This window comes from Portunus trituberculatus, chromosome 38 (assembly GCF_017591435.1).
Source record: "Portunus trituberculatus isolate SZX2019 chromosome 38, ASM1759143v1, whole genome shotgun sequence".
In the NCBI taxonomy this organism is placed as follows: domain Eukaryota; kingdom Metazoa; phylum Arthropoda; class Malacostraca; order Decapoda; family Portunidae; genus Portunus; species Portunus trituberculatus.
Window position 1 is genome coordinate 10,303,604 of NC_059292.1, and position 4,509 is coordinate 10,308,112.

General features: G+C 39.7%; 1 non-coding gene across 1 annotated transcript; it reads right to left on the minus strand.

The window, feature by feature from the left end:
• Window positions 1–1,695: 1,695 nt before the first annotated feature.
• Trnad-guc lies at window positions 1,696–1,767 on the minus strand. The gene has a single exon. It is a non-coding gene; the product is annotated as a tRNA-Asp (tRNA).
• Window positions 1,768–4,509: the final 2,742 nt, after the last annotated feature.

Sequence of the window (4,509 nt, forward strand, 5' to 3'; positions counted from 1 at the left end):
TCTCTCTCTCTCTCTCTCTACTATTTTCCTCTACTATTCCTATACCATAATTTCTCAATTTCTCATAATACTTTCTCCAACTCCTCCTTTTCCCATATCTGCCCCTTTCCTTCCTTACTTCCCTCCCTTTTCTCCTTCACATCACAACTTCCAAGACTTCCCTTCCCTACGTCAACTTATACCCGAAATAAAAAGAAATTTCTGATAGAGACCGAGGAAAAAATATAAAAGAAAATAGAGATATGGCAAAGAAATATATTCAACGTACTTTGGCTGTAGATAAACGTGTGGTTATGAATGTGTTTGTTTTTGGAGGAAGGATATGAGAAAATGTATGTACGTACGGAGTATTAAGGGAAGGATCTTCACTTTAATTTATTGCCCAGGTATTTGTCTTCTTCTTCCAGTACTTAGGGCCGTGTATGGATATTATTATGGTGTGGAGAGAGGGAAGGAGGGAGGGATAGATGATGGGGGGAGGAGTGATCGGGAGGGAAGAAGGAATGAGGGAGTGTGGGGAGTTTAATTCGACTTTAAGTGCTGATGTTGTAGGGAATAATATAACTTTTTTTTTGTAGACTATGTGAAAATATTGCTTAAGGAATAGAGGAGTAAAGCTCAAAATGCAATGGCTACGGTGAGGAAAGGATGAGATAGAGTGGTTTAGGAGAGAAAAAAAAATGTGAAATGTGAGAGAGAGAGAGAGAGAGAGAGTGTGTGTGTGTGTGTGTGTGTGTGTGTGTGTGTGTGTGTGTGTGTGTGTGTGTGTGTGTGTGTGTGTGTGTGTGTGTGTGTGTGTGTGTGTGTGTGTGTGTGTGTGTGTGCGTGTGCGTGTGCGTGCATGTGTGTGCTAAGCCTAATGGATGTAATACACGAAAGAGCACAAACAAATTACTACCTGAAGCAATTAATTATGGAAACGCTTCGATGCTAATTAGCGAGAGAAATAAGAAAAAAGAAACATCGTGTACAAATAACAAAAAAAAATAAGATAAATGAATACATGAATGAATAAATAAATAAAAGCCCACATGACAAATAATGACCATAAAAAAATAAATACCAAATAATAAGAAAAACAAAACAAATTATACAACTCCTATTATTTTCTTATTGATTATCTAAGTATTGATGTAAATGTGCAGCAATTTTTGTCTCAACTACTCACCTTTAAAAGACGAACTGAGGACGAACGATTAAGAGAGAGATAGAAAAAAAAAATAGATATATAGATAAATAGATAGATAGAGAGAGAGAGAGAGAGAGAGAGAGAGAGAGAGAGAGAGAGAGAGAGAGAGAGAGAGAGAGAGTTACAAGAAGCGATATATGAAGACAGGTACGAAGGAACACAAAATGAGGCACTAAGGTAGCTTACTAACAGGCGAGTTGGTCCTTCAAAGGCTGCTTGTGACAAGTTACTTTGCCTGATCCAAACAACAAACGTTTTATAGCAAATCTAAAGGTTCCACCCCACGTATACTTCCTCCAGCCGTGCCTGACATTGAGGAAAGCAATATTGGGAAGTATGCAAAAATTCAATGAAAATCATCACTCGAACAATATAGTAGGTAGATGCTGTCAGTGCTGTAAGAAATATCCAAGAACAGAATGTAGCAAAGATAAACAACATTTACGTTAAAGGATATATATCAATAAAACTAATAAAAATAAAGAAACAACTGGAAAAGTAATTTCCTCCCCGGCGGGGAATCGAACCCCGGTCTCCCGCGTGACAGGCGGGGATACTTACCACTATACTACCGAGGACCTCTAGATACAGTGAAAGTAAGTAATAAAATACTAATTATCTGCTATATTGCCCATAAATATGTACACTTACATGTACACACAGACACAGACACACACACACACACACACACACACACACACAGAGAGAGAGAGAGAGAGAGAGAGAGAGAGAGAGAGAGAGAGAGAGAGAGAGAGAGAGAGAGAGAGAGAGAGAGAGAGAGAGGTTATGATTGTAATCAAAATAATATTTGAATAATGTAATTAGAATAAATTTCAATCAGTGTAACAACTCACAATTCAAATCAAAGCTTGTAAACATTTCTATTATTTCAATCTGATTAGATACTTACATTAGATAGGTAGGTTACTTATCCAATATCATGTATTTTCTTATGAGAATGTTACAATTATCTGTCTCTGTAATGGAACCCAGGTTGTTATTCTCTTGAATCGTTAATTTACATCAATACATACATATAAACCAGTTCTATTTTTTTTTTCTCCGGGGAAGAAAATCATACTGAAAACATTTATGTATAGAAAAAAGTACACATTCTGTTACAACAAAGATCACATCATATCATTAGATTGAACACTACATCATATCAAGATTTATTCGAATCCAAAGATACATGGAAAGACAGTTAGATAGATAAATAGATACATGATAGAAATATATATTGAGAAGCTTACACACTCGCACACAAACATACATGCATATATACACACATACAAACACATCATATGCATACATAGATACTAGATAGGTACATAGAAATTTAAAAAGATTTTCGTCTTTACACGTATAGACAACTTTCCTTTAACTACCACCGGCAATACCACCACCACCACCGCCAACACCACCACCACCACCACCACCACCACCTGGATAATCGATGAAAGGGTTATAGAAAATGGATATTCGCCGCATTATCCATCGAGAGGGGAGAGAGAGAGAGAGAGAGGGAGTGGTAGGTGCAGACCACAGTGACCTCTGGAAAAAGGGGAGAAACAAGGGCGGCCTGACCTACAGAAGGCCACATCAAAGGGAGAGAGAGGGAGAGGAGAGAGAGCTATTTCGTTCTCCCCTCGTCCTCTCCCCTCTCTTTCCTCACCCGCTGTCTCCCCTTACATGCTCTCATTGCCCTCCTCTCTCTCTCTCTCTCTCTCTCTCTCTCTCTCTCTCTCTCTCTCTCTCTCTCTAAGAAGAGAGAGAGAGAGAGAGAGAGAGAGAGAGAGAGAGAGAGAGAGAGAGAGAGAGAGAGAGAGAGAGAGAGAGAGAGAGACAGACAGACAGACAGACAGACAGACAGACAGACAGACAGACAGACAGACAGACAGATAGACAGATAGACGGAGGGACAGACAGACAGACAGACAGACAGACAGACAGACAAAGATAGACAGACAGACAGACAGAAAGAAAGAAAGAAAGAGAGAAAGAAACACACACACACACACACACACACACACACACACACACACACACACACACACACACACACACACACACACACACACACACACACACACACACAGAGGAGAAAACTACAGAATAATCGAAGAACATAATATTAAAAAAAAAAAGATAAATGGAAACTTAGAAAAAAAAGGTTTGCAAAATAAATCAGATATAAACAAAGGCAGATTAGAGACAAAAAAAAACAAGAAAAAACATTAGTGAGGAAAGAAGAGCAGAGGCAGAGAGGAGGAGGGAAAAAATGAGAGAAAAGAGGAGGATGACAGAGGCTCGAAGAGGTGGCCCAGTTTTGAGATAGTCCTGAAGGCTGTCCTTAAGTGGGTGCTGGGAGAGGGAAGATGTGGGAGAGTGATCAGCGTGGGAGCCTGGGAGAGGAGGAGGAGGAGGAGGAGGAGGAGGGAAACTGATAGCAGAGGATTACATGGAGGATGAGAGAAGGAAAAAAGTGAGGAAAAGAAATTCTACTGACACGAGATTAGATGAGTGAGAGTAACTGAGAATGAGTATGTGAGAGTATGCGAGTGAGCGAGTGAGTGAGTGAACAAGAAAGAAATAAACAGGAGGATTATGGGTTTATGCAATAAGAGTTATTGTATAAAACTGTACTGTTGTTGTTACTGTTGTTGCTGTTTTGTTTTTGTTGTTCTTTTAAATTTGAAAAGTACATAACATTATTCATTTGTTAATTTGTCAAGAACACAAACAAAGCACGTGATGGAGCTGGCAAACACACACACACACACACACACACACACACACACACACACACACACACACACACACACACACACACACACACACACACACACACACACACACACGAGGACACAAGTAGTACAAACACATATAAATACAAACACAAACATATCATAAACTATAAACGCGCTTACACTCCCGCACACTAAACCGTAACAGCCCGCCATAAACTCACGTACACACACACACACACACACACACACACACACACACACACACACACACACACATACAGCTTTCCCCTCACCGTCATCTCGCCAACTACAATCTTCATCAAGAACAAAAAGAAATATTATCAGTTCTCTTAACATTACCGGGTTGAGGAAAGAAAGTATAAGAGCGAGAGGAAAGGCGAGATGGTAAGAAGGGAATGGAAGAGGGAAAGGGGAGGGAGAAGATAGAGAAGTGAATGATAGAAAGAGCAGCGTGATATGAGGAGATAAGAATATTTTTACGACAGGAAGAAGAAAAGGAAGAGTGGGAGGGGGGAGATCGGGAGAAGGGTGAGTGGAAGAGGTGTAAAT